Source organism: Strongylocentrotus purpuratus, unplaced genomic scaffold (assembly GCF_000002235.5).
Source record: "Strongylocentrotus purpuratus isolate Spur 01 unplaced genomic scaffold, Spur_5.0 spur5_scaffold_1, whole genome shotgun sequence".
In the NCBI taxonomy this organism is placed as follows: Eukaryota; Metazoa; Echinodermata; class Echinoidea; order Camarodonta; family Strongylocentrotidae; genus Strongylocentrotus; species Strongylocentrotus purpuratus.
This window is the reverse complement of record NW_022145594.1, coordinates 40,671,371-40,684,735: the sequence shown is the minus strand read 5'-3', so window position 1 is coordinate 40,684,735 and position 13,365 is coordinate 40,671,371.

Here is a 13,365-nt window from a genome sequence, read left to right as displayed (position 1 = left end):
TATAAAATGTTCTTCTGTTTCACTGATGTTACAATAATCACAATATTCTGTTTCACTTAAACCCACTTTAGCCTTTTGTTGGTTCAGTTGAAGAACACCCATTGTCAATGTATGTAATATTACTACGAGCAGGAACCTAGTCTAGTTCTGGACCCTTTTATTTATTTTTGTTATTCGCCGATTATAAGCGTTAAGCCGAGTGATGGCGCGATCTTTAGTGCCTGCGCGATCTCCACTAACCGTTTTCGGACCGGTTAGTAGAGATCGCGCAGGCACTAAAGATCGCGCCATCACTCGGCTTAACGCTTATAGTCGGCGAATAACAAAAATAAATAAAAGGGTCCAGAACTAGACTAGCAGGAACCCGACGCATGCGCCATGCGCAAATCATTTGGCAATCTGAAAGCTAAGTTACGTAAGAGGAACAATGAACCTGGCCGAGGGTAGGACGTTGTCATGGTTATTAACTCCGGCAATAAAAGAGCGGAAGCGAGGAGAGGGTATAGATCACTGACATGTAAAGTTCAAGATCAAGATCATTGATTCAAGATAAACTGACGAACGGCATCGATACTTGTATACTGTATGTATATCGGGTTCAGATAACCCTGTTTATTCGCGGGGGGGGGGGGGGGGGTTGCAGTTGTCGTTATTGTTTTTGAAGAATTTTAATAGGATCACGTTCCGACGTACTCCTAAATAAAAATTGTTATTAAACATATAACGTAGAACCAGATTTTACCCTATCTGAAATATTCATTCAGAGATATAACAATCATGCAAGATAAAGGAATGAACAAGAAGACGTAAAGAAGCCAAATGTCACAGATGGTTATGAGAAATTGTTGTTTCTCTCTTTTCCTCTCTCCCTATCTCTCTTTCTCTCTCGCTCGTTTTCTCAAAGTCATTTTCCATCTTCATCTCTCATAGTGTTTTCTGTTCCTTGACTTTTAATGAGATCGCATTTCGACGTACTCCTAAATAAAAAATATATGTTCATAATTATCATATGTAGAACAAGATTTGACCCTATCTAAAATATTCATTTAAATATATAACAATCATGGAAAGATAAAGGAATAATAAAAAACATAATTTAGTAACAATGTCACATACGAAAAGATGACATGAGAAATTATTGTTTCTCTCTCTGTATGTCTCTCTCTCTCTCTTTCTCTGTTTGCTCGCTTTCTCCTCGCCATTTTCCATCTTCATCTTTCGTACTGTTTTCCGTTCCGCTATTTGCTGTTATTCTGAAAGTATTCCTTACGATCTTGAGATCAGTAAACTATTATACCATAACCTAGATAGAAGGAGAAGGAAAACACAAAACGAGTGCCTGGTAATGTCGAAATGAGAATAATATAACGTACACAAGTTATATTCGATTTGGACTCCCATAACCCGTGTGTCCCTGATTGACACACGGGTTGACAGTTGACAGTGAGCCTTCTCACGGGGGCTCTTTTAGTACTGACGGGAGCTTTTTTATTAATACAAATTTCCATTGAATTGGGGGTACCCATGAAACTCCTAAATTATTTGCTATTTCATCATTATCATTAATATCCAGCATTATTTTCCTCTTACAACTTTACAAGTTATAAGATGCAGCTAATGGTCCGACAGCCAAGCGCGTAGCAAGGATTTCATTTAAGGGGGCGGTAGTGAATACGCAAAGCGTGCGAATCACTTACAGAGCGCGTAGCGCGCTCCCTAGAGGGGTGGGTGCAGGGAGGTGAAAGCTTTGACGTTTCATCAAATTATTAGAGAAAGAAGACGATTCGTTGGACCGTTCTCGACTCTTAATCCTTATCTAAATTCAGTTTCTTTTGACGTTTCATTAGAGAAAGAAGACGATTCGTTGTACCGTTCCCGATTCCAAATCCTTATCTGAATTCAGTTTCCCCGCTCTCGCGCGAAGCGCGGAAGCTTTGACGTTTCATTGAATTATTAGAGAAAGAAGACGATTCCTTTTACAGTTCTCGACTCTAAATCCTTGTCTGAATTCAGTTTCCCCGCTCCCGCGCGAAGCGCGGAAGCTTTGAATATTCATAAATTATTAGAGAAAGAAGACGATTCGTTGTATCGTTCTCGACTCTTAATTTTTTTTCCTACGTCCTCTTCCTTTCTTCCTTTTTTCTCTCTCTTTCTTTTTTTGGCCGGCGTTTTTTTTTTTTTTTTTTGGAGGGGGGGGGGGGGGGAGCGGCCGCCCCACCGCCCCCCCTGGCTACGCGGTCAGATCTCTTCCCTTTGTACGAAATTTCTGGTCCAAGCCCGTATACATTTGCATCCTTGCCAACAGGTCTCCTTTTACTAATTTTAGCTTTCGGTTGATTTACTGGTCGAGGTTTATTATTTGCTGATGTTTTGGAATTAGATTTCAGAGGATTCACGATTTTCACAACGAAAAACTTCTTCACGTTTCGGTCCTTGCGCGATCGCCTCTATCTTGCTCCAGCAGATATGGGGCGGCATGCGTGCACACCAGTATACTACCGGCGCAGCCAGTAAAGCCGCTCTGCTGACGACCGCAGTGAACTGCGATCTTCCGTTGTTTGATTGTATCCGTAATACCCATAGAGATGTGGAGATGGGAGATATAGCGCAATCTTGCGGCGAAAAGGCGTTTATTCCTTCACAATGTGGCAGCCTCTAGACACCGAAGAATTCGAGCGAGAAATCCTGCACGCTATTAAAATGTTACTTCCATAGTTCCATTTCATTGATTTAAGGTTTGAAACTTGAAACTCAACATTGTGTGAAAGTTATAACAGAAAGGATCATCTTTATTTTATATTTGTTATTTATATTCCACGGGGGCGATTGAAAATTTTGCAATCGCCCCCGTGAGCACTCTGACGGAGGCGATTGTGTAGCTCACGGGGGCGAATCGCCCATCGCCCCCGTGTATTTTGAGCTCTGGTCTAGATTGACACCTCCCAGTTGCCTCCCCGAAAAAATCTACTGTTTAAAAAATCATTCAGTTATTTAAACACAAAGAAACGTTGTTTAACTCATAGCCTGTCATAAGGCTGCATGCAAGCTATTGTTACTCTGCTTCTTGCATGCTAGCACGCATTCGTAATAGCAGTTATTGTTCATGCCCATTGGACTGTGCCTAGTGTTTTGCACGCGCTATTGGTAGTACCATCGCGTTAATCCGATTATCTCGTTATAAATCTGGCACTGGGGGGATTAGCCCTGTGGCAGGATAAGAGTTAAAATGCTAACAATTCATTACAATAAAACAGCTTGTTAGATTTTTAAACAAGTCGTATTACCTTTAAACAACCCTTTTAAACGGTGTTTTGATTGTGCATGCTCGATTCCAAACATACAGAGTACAATGCTAATTAGACACGAACTCAAGCTACACTAAAATAACTTTAGCTGCAGAGGGAGCTAAACAAGTATGACGAATCTTTTAATGGGTTGAAAAAATGATCGCGGATTTCTGGCTTGAAAAACACGTCACCGTCTTTCAGACACACACAATGCGGCTTTTGGTGGGCAAATTCCGCATCCGGGATTACCGCAATGCAGCTCTCCTGCATGCGTTCTTAGGTTAAAAAGCCGCGACCTCTCGCACAAGAAAATTAATCCAAGGCGCCTGAAATATATATCAACGATATCAGAGAGGATATACTCACTGGATGTTGCCTTCGCGCGGACCGTTAGGAATATATAATTTAAATAAACGTGAATCTGTATATATTAAAGAGAATTAGAGTTGACGAAAAATGCGGAAATGATTCCGAAACTTGTTCAATCAATGAACACAAATTAAAATATGAGACATTTTCATATTTCATAACCTCCTCCTTACTGTAGACTGAAAGTGTGTAAGATAAATGTTAATCAGTATGTAACATAGTGTTCGGGGGGAAATATTTGTTGGTGATTGAAAAAGTCTGCAGGTAATTCGCCAATTCCGATCATGGCAAGACATTGATCTACATTTGCCACACTCAACCCAGGTGATGTAAATGGGTTCCCGGCCGTGCAATTTTCGTTTATTTATTTTCTGAATGTGAGAAGTGAATGTGAGTATACGGTACATATTACAGAAGTGTACAAGAAATGAACAGATGGAAGGGATATAAAACAAATATAAAATGACTCATTCTCGGAACAAGCTAAACTATTCGCACTAAGGAACATCCTTAGTACTATTCTCCCTCTGGCTGATGGCCCTCTGGAAAATATCACTAGCTGATGTTCCTTCGATGCGAATAGTTTCAGCTACAGATCCTCTAGTGTCATTGTATATTGGTATATAATATCCCCCATGTATAGTTTTTTTGAATTTCGATTGTACAGAGCAAGATAAAGGTATAGTTTCCCTATACATTTGAGAGTGTGAGAAAATTTACTATTCGGAGTGCTATATAGTATAGTAAATTCTGGTAGGATAGCGTAGGATAGCGCATTGAGAAAAGCAGCTGATAAAACATAATTCGACAAATTTTCTGCCGACTTTCTCTGATTTCATCTGTTAAATGTGGAAGAATTGTTGAGATTTAACGAAGGAAATGACAGCAATCACGAAGAAACAGATCAGGTAGGAACTTTATATGTTTCAGTATTATTGTAAGGAAATAAAAGCCGATTTTAATGATGATCTTGTGGATATCGAAGCCGTAGAGCTCCTTCTCTCGCAGTTCTAACTTCTATATGCTGGAGCTCAGAATGAAAACGGTGAATACTACAGCAAGCGTAAGAAAACAATGCAGGCTTTATAGTATTTTGTAAAAGTGAGCTACTCATTAAGGGATATAAAGCAGATATACAATGACTGTCTCGGCTCTAGCAAACTATGAGCATTCAGAGGCATAAATATTAATTTTTCCCCGAGGCAAATTTATATCAAGCCTTGGGTATAGTAAATTAGATATAAATGTTCTCTCGGGAAAGTTACTATTCATGCCTCTTTATTGGCTCATAGTTTTGCTAGGCCCTCGAAAGGTATTTTATATTTGTATACTATATGATTCATACTATAATACCAGGCGCGTACACAGGGGGAGGGGGTTGGGGTTGGGGTTAACAACCCCCCCCCCCCTTTGGTATTGTTATGTGTGTAAACCCCCCCCCCAATCACCCCCTACCCCCCCCCCCCCCCCCCTCCCGTTTTTTTTTTTTTTTTGCGAAATTTTCGGCCCGATTTATAAATGTTAACCCCCCCCCCCCCCCTCCCCCTTGGAAAAATCCTGCGTACGCGCCTGTATAATACTATAACTTGGCATAGAACAAGGCAGATTCCATATGCACATCCTCCCTTTGAAAACATCATTAAAATTGCATTTAATGTAGCATGAATATCACAAACTTACATGACGTGCAATCCGACGTCGACGTTTCAGGACACATATTATGATGATAATTATGATTCCAATCAGGACCATTACACCAGCAGCTGCAGCAGCGTAAATCCATGGCTGGAGACCACCTTCTCCTTCAGGATTCTCCTCCGTTGTCAGGTCTGTTGTGACTTCCAGAAGATCGGGTACGGCGATGGTAGTCAGTTTGAGAGTTGTCATGTTTACGTATTCTGTCTTGTAGTTCTGGACAAGTAATATTGGAATAAATGTATGACTGAAATCAGAAATATTGAAGACCAAATATATTCAACTTAGTGTCAAAAGCATGAAAGCATCTGAAGTTATCGGGGAAAAAATCTGTTAATCATGAATACGCAAACCCTTAACTTCCAATGCGAATGGAAATTTGACTGACAGAGTAATCTTTTCCTTATAATTACCTTAAATAGAAAACCCATAATTTCTTTAGTTTAGGCATACATCTCATTAACCATAAACATCTTACTATTTTTAGTATGTAAATGTAGACAATATATAATCAAAATAAGTAGAAATATCATTATTATTATTTTAATGCTATTGCCTGATAAGTTTTTCTGGTTAACTATGCATAAATCAGGGGGAATACAACATTTACACAATTTACAATTCTTGCCACATTCACTTTTGGTGTTGAAAATATCAAGATTTTACATTTTCTGCTGTATATTTTAATATGGCACTTTTATTTCAAGTTGCACATTCGGATGCTGCGATATATAGCCTGGCCATTAAAGCTCTGGGCTTGATGATATCAAACTTTATACTACGCAAATTTGTATATTGAATAGTGATTAGGGTTATAATTTGGTTTAAGGTTAGGTTTAAGGCTAGTATTAGGTATTAAACGTATAGTGTTTGGTCTAGGGTTGACGTTAAGAAATTTGTTTGTGAAGGATACCGACAGCGGAGCATTTGTTGCCAGAGCATATCGTCAGTTTCTCGCAAGGAGAATTATGTTCACTGCCATTGGCAATACATAAATGTAGCTCTTACGGCCTTCTTGATAGGATGTATACTGACAGCCGTTGACGTAACCTTTAATCATTCAAATAGTACCAGGAGTGATCTCTGACAAAACTTTACAGCTTGTCCAAGCTATACTGGGATGGGATGTGTTGTGACAGCAGGTGAATGTGCAGACAACAAAAGTGTGTACAATTTCAATATGTACAGTAAAACAGTGACGTGCAAGTAAAGAAGATCATGCTGTTATATGGTTTACAGCATTCTGGAACCTACATGAATTTCCAACCCTCTTTAACTATTTTCGTTTGAAAGCCCAAGGCAATAGTCTATTTACTAATTGCGAGCTCATCTCATTATCAACTGCACACAACTCATTTTAAAACATTAACAAAAGTAAAGTCAAAACATGCGGGTGATTTTTAAGCAAAATATATGATGGTCACCATGTTAATCATAGTAATGTGGTATAAAGTAGTGGCTCTAGAGTTGGGCTTGGGGGGGGGGCTCCCCTGACAAATTATAAAAGCCCCCCCCCCCCCATCCCACCCCAACCTTTCTTCAATAAAGCAAGGCACAGTCGAAAATGATTGCAAGAATCCTGATGCCTCCACCACTTGTAAAACTGCACCTGGTAGATAAATTCGAAAGTGCAACTGGCTTTTCAATCAATCACTTTGCTTAGGTCGTCCTGATCATAAATATCATCCCACCGCAACATTCACTTATATAGGGCAAATTCAAATTAATAAGATTAATAAAATTAATAAAGTTAATTACTGATGCCGGTGTGAACAAGGAAGTTGAAAAGAGGAAGGAAACAACAAAAAATAAACAGCGTACATTGCTCTACTAATGCGTTGTGTGAAAGAGATTTTTGTCCGAACATTGAAACTATATATTTGTCAAAAAGTGAATAAGTCCAGGCCATGATGAGCGGTGCAATACTGCGTACTTGCACAATTAAACCAAAATCTAACTGTGTCATTGGAAACGCCCCAATTTCAAAAAATGAAATGGAAGCTCTTATTACCAATCATGTGAACGAATTTGTTTTGAATAACTTACATGATGATAAAAACTTTGCCTGGAAACAGCCTACTAATTGATATATTTGGTAAATTAGTTTATCCATTGGGATGTGAGAAATAAAAACGCACGTGTGCGTAGTCCCATATACATCTTTCTGTGTACAGTGCTTGTAATTTTATGAAGACTGGACCAAATTTCTTATCATTTTAATGATTCCAGAACCTTGCAGTACATCTATGCTAGATGATCAACCTTTTCTGATCGATTTCACAACGTTTCTTTTACAATGCAATCGCATGACCATAGCTGGTCTTTATCGTTAACACCTTTTGGTGTGCTACAGCAGATATAAACAATTATCCTAATATAGACTAAACTTTCATCATTGAACCTTGGTTCTTCAATGGCTCTTTAATTATTTTATCATTTAATTCGAATTTAAACAACTTCAAAGTGAGCAGGCTTTAAATGTCTGCGTTAGTTTCTACCTTTGGACACAAAATAAATACATATTATGTTACCATTCGAACATACAGTAGAACATTAATATCCTTAGCCGGGAATTCGCCGCCCAAAATGAACTTGTTACTCTCCGTCAAATCCCGAATGGTATATTTTCTACAGATTCTCAAAAGTTCATGCATTTCTACTTACAACAAAAATCAAAATACGCAAATACAATACATCTTTAAGACCTTAGAAACACATACCGATATAAAGAGAACTGCACTCGGTGATTTCTGCTTTACTTCTCGATAACATGTTTTTAGAAAGAGTACTTGAACAAAAGGTTTTCAATATCTTTGGGAAAAAGGAGTATTTGAAAATGATAGTGCCATATTGCCGTAAACCTTTGAAGCACTGAACTCTATTCCCCATGGATTGAAATTCAACCGAGAGAGCTACATTGTTTGGAGTGTACATACACCCTACATGTGATAGAAGTCCACTGTGGTTGTACCAGGGTTGTTCTAGTAGTCGACTACAGACCTGTCTGCATGGTCGCTTGTTTGCAACAAAACAATTTGTGCGCAAAAACAACAGTAACTAATGGACGGATGGATTGCAATGTAAAATATTTGCTTGGGCTTTAAAATAATTACCCATTTTAGGCCTTGATTATCTCAATGATATCCCTTTTAAAACCAGTAATATTAATCTTGCACTGAAAACAGTTACAAATCTTGAAGCCTTTGGTGCCTATATCCCATAATAAATTTAATGTTGCCCATGTATATAATTTGTGTGGCATATTAAATTTCAACAAAAAATAAGTATGATTTTACTAAGAACTGTAGATTTTACTTTTATTTAATCAAGAAAAGTCGATATGAAATCAGCAATCATTCTACATCTTAGTGAGAAATCTGAATACCTTTTCACTTCAAGGAACTTGTATATGAATCACTGAATTTATTTTTCAAATTAAATATAAAGCCTATAATTATACATGGGAATGGGTTTAATTTCTCTCTTAAGTTATATTGTACAAAGTGTAGTACAGGGAGAACCATACAAATTCAAGATACATAGAAAGGATAAGAATATTGAGATGTTTGTGTGTGTGAGTGTGTAGGTTGGTTTTTGTACAGACCTGTATCAACCAGATATGATTTTTTACGTCTAGGCACAGACCTTTAACGTCACCTAAATGACAGTCAAACTTGTCTTTTAAGGCCAGTCATGGGAAAGAAGAAAAATGACCACTACAGTGTGAGTTAAAAAAAAGTTTACAGCTAGGAAATTGCTTATTATTTTAAAAATCATCTATGAACAGTAATCTATTATACATCTCATGAAAGAGTGTTTCGTCCCAAATCATTTGGTATCATTTTTTGTAGTATGTGTTTACACTTGGATGAACAGGAGGCATCATTTGTGAGAGTGCACAAATCGACTTGCGCCAAAGTTGCTTATCTGATGTTTAAATAAAACAATTGGAAATTTGGTATTAATTCGGTTTTTGCAGATCCAAATAACATCCCTGACAAAATTAAACATCCCACACATATCAAATATCGAATATCAAATATCAACGAACATTTGTGCGCGTGTTAGACTTTTCTTCTGCAAAAGGCATCTGCAATGCATTTCATTTGATACATTCAATTCATTCTCTCACTCCGCTAATCCTAACATAATACATGCTGTAGGCATCACTTTGGCGCAAGTCGATTTTTGCACTCTCCCAAACAATGCCTCCTATTCATCCAAGCGTAAACAAATATCACAAAAAGATACCAAATTATTTGGGATAAAACACTCTATCATAAGATGTATAATAATTCATTGTTTATAGATAATTTAAAAAAATAATTAGCAATTTTCTAGGTGTAAACTTTTTTTGACTCACACGTTATAGACAGAGGGCCTTTGTGGACAGGTTCTACAACACATATTTATTCCGAGAGGGAGACAATAAAAGTGACCACTATAGACATGCGGCCTTTACAGAGAGGTGGCCACTATAACGGGTTTGACTGTTTAAGTCATAATTATGTTTATTAAAGGTAATACAAAATTTTGGTATGGGGTAATGAATTTGGTTCGAATGAACATATTGGAAGCATTATACGATCCTACAATATCCAGTGATCGTTGTCGCGATTGAAATCGAATATAAAGTTATACAATTGTAAATAATAAACTCGTTATGTTGTATAGCTCCCTCTCAAGGTCAAGATATTAATTAAGCTATAAAACAATTTTTCTTGACTAAAATCAACCGGATCGCTATTTCCGTTTGGAAAATATATATCACAACTACATATTCTGAGATTTTCATGGTTGCGACTACCATTGTACGGCCGTAGGCGCTATTTGACATTTATCGAAATTTACCGGGAGCACCGGTAAATTTGTATATTCCATTGTTCTCGAAAGCAGAAGTGTTTTAGGGGCTAAATTTGGTATTGCTTATAATACATCCACAGGGGCATCCAAATATATCAAAATTGTAAAGAGTCATTATCCACCCAATTTGGCATGGTGTCATGGATGTGTTTTAAATTTATATATTTGTAGCATATGCTAGTCAGTAGAGCGTCCGCCTCACAACCGGGAGGTCGTGGGTTCGAACCCCGGCCGCGTCATACCAAAAGACGTTAAAAGACGGGAGTTGCTGCTACCTTGTTTGGCGTTCAACAATAAGGTAGAGAGCAACGTCGATCTGGCGCTGCTCAGTGGTTGTGTGCTCACGATCAATTGGGCAAAAGAATTTCCATTTTCGGTTTAATAACATTTGGAGTGGACTATTAAAGATTATTATTAGTATTATTAATAGTTTTATCATTATTATTATTATTATTATTATCTGAGCTAAATGGCTCTCTGCTCATGTGTGTTTTCTCGTTGGTTCGAATAGTATTAAATTGTGGTCTACATTGTATTTTTCTTCTAATTTCCTGATATGAACATTTGTCTGGTGAAAAGGGCTGTACTATGACTTATTGATTGATTTGATGATTGGTGATTCATTTCATCAGACTGCTAACAATATAATTTTCAGCAACAAAATAATAAGCAACCAGAGGACTAGACCTAATTGAGGGGATTCTTCAAAGAGTAATACCTTAATACTAAAAATAGGTACTAGCGCCTCAACTTGGTTTCGAATCTAGGAAGTTCAAGTTATAAGACCACTGTACGGAGCCAGTTCATTTATACTATATTCTTAATGAAGAAAAGGTATGATTTCAATTATTGATTATATTTTGTTCACTGTGTTTTTATATACGGGTGAGTCAGAAAAAATGTCCCACTTTTTAAAAGTTTTATTGTTTGAAGTCTGAATATTTCATCATGGGTTTCATGATATGTCTTGATAGAATTACACTCCCAGTTCATTTAGGTACCATTTTCATTTGAATCTCTTCACGCATGACTGAACATGAGATAATCTTTACAAGACTGCCATATTTCACTTGCGCCAAGTTGCTGGGTGAGGAATAAAATAGTGTTTTGAACAAAGACAGCCAGGCAGACAAACACACACACACACGCACGCACGCATGTGTACTGGGAGGATAACTCTATCAAGACATATCACGAAACCCATGATTAAATATTCTTACTTTTAACAATACAACTTTTAAGAAGTGGACATTTTTTCTGACTTACTCTGTATATATAAATATATAAATAAAAACACAGTGAACAAGATATAATCCATTATTGAAATCATACCTCTTCTTCATTAAGAATAGAGGATAAATAAACTGGCTCAGTGGTAGTATAGTGGTCTTATTACTTCAACTTCCTAGATTCGAAACTAGGTTTAGGCGCTGGTACTTATTTTAGTGAGCCGTATTACTCTTTGAAGAATCCCCTCAGTTAGGTCTAGTCCTCTGATTGCTTATTTTTTGGCTGAAAATTATATAAAAATAAAATATAATAAAATAAGTGTTAATGCAGTGTATTTTAATGAGGGTGAAAGAAGCCATGTTCTAATTTAATTTCCTGCTATTATATGGTTTTGTCAAATCATCATTTCGTTTTAAATCTGAAACTTGCTCATACTTATGTTAACAATGATATCGACGCCTGAAAGAAATTTCCATAAAGCCCTGTGAAAATGTTTATATTTGATATATTTACAATGGATAACAAAGTCACCACAACCCGTGTATCAACAAACTATTTTTGTTAGGTAATTTTTTTTTCAGTTTGTTGTCAACTTTTCCAAATATAGTCTGTAACAGCATAATATGAGGATAGCCTGTAATATTCAATGGAGTGAAACTTAGACTTTGTACCGTTAGTAGAGTTCTTTTAATCACTTCAGTGATTCTCCAAACATATTTTTTAGCAAAATAAAAATGAAACCATGCAGACAAAGATATACGACAACACAAGATGTGAATATTTGGTCAACTATAAACTAGGCATGCAAATATCATATTGTGCGAAGTGTAACCACACAACAAACCAAGTGAACCTCTATCTTGGTATCTACGGTGGCCTTGCCCTCATTTATAATTTTTCTACTCCACATAATTTGATTATTTCGATTTGAATGACCCAGAGTTTGAGTGCAATCAAAAATGTAGCTTGAGATAAAACACTTATATTTGTATATCACGCTGATAATGTTCGATATTTGTTCATAGTATTTTTCTTTTTTTTTTAATGCATATATGTATTGACCAGTTAGCATGGCAATACCTCTGCCATTTCACCCCAACTTGAACTATTAAAATTATCAAGAGGCAAATTAAGAAAGCCAAGTATTCTCCATATTAGGAGTACATTATTTATTCCGTTAAAATATATGTAATTCCGGAAAGGGGTACGTCTTTTAATACACCTGTACGTATTTAAACTAACACTATTAATATCAATTTCATCAAAAGAGTTGCCATTTTAACAAATTGAAAACAATCATATATATCTATAAAGAATTATGTTTAGAAACATAAATACTTTTTAAATCAAAATACTAATTTCTATCATGTTGTTGCCAAAGCAACAACATTGTTCCGACGAAAATATGACTTAGAATTATTAAGATGTAGGGGAGGGGGGGGGGGCTGTTTCACAAAGACAAAGATCGACTTAAGTTGGAATTGAACTATGGCAGGCCATTCATGCCACTGGGTGCTCTCACCATTGGTCTCTCAAGGGATTTCACAAATGTACAGAATTTACATATTTTGAAAAGATACTTACATTGTAAACTTAATTTGTATTGAAGACTTGGACTTATAATGGTGGGCCATGGATGCTCATACAAATTCTTGAACAAGGTGTAAAATTAAAGGAAACAAACCAACAAAATTATGATTTTTGGTCATATTTTTTCCTGCAATAATGAGCTATAAAAAGGTGTATTATGTGGATTTGTGACTACGATTTTTACAACAAGGAATTGGAAAGCTGCTTTTTTTGGTTGGTTGATGTGATTCATGTAAAATTAGAGACATTAATTTGTTACCATAGCAACGGCTGAAGATGCCATTGAGAAAACTGGCAATACGATGATTAACCTCAGAACCCCCAATATAGG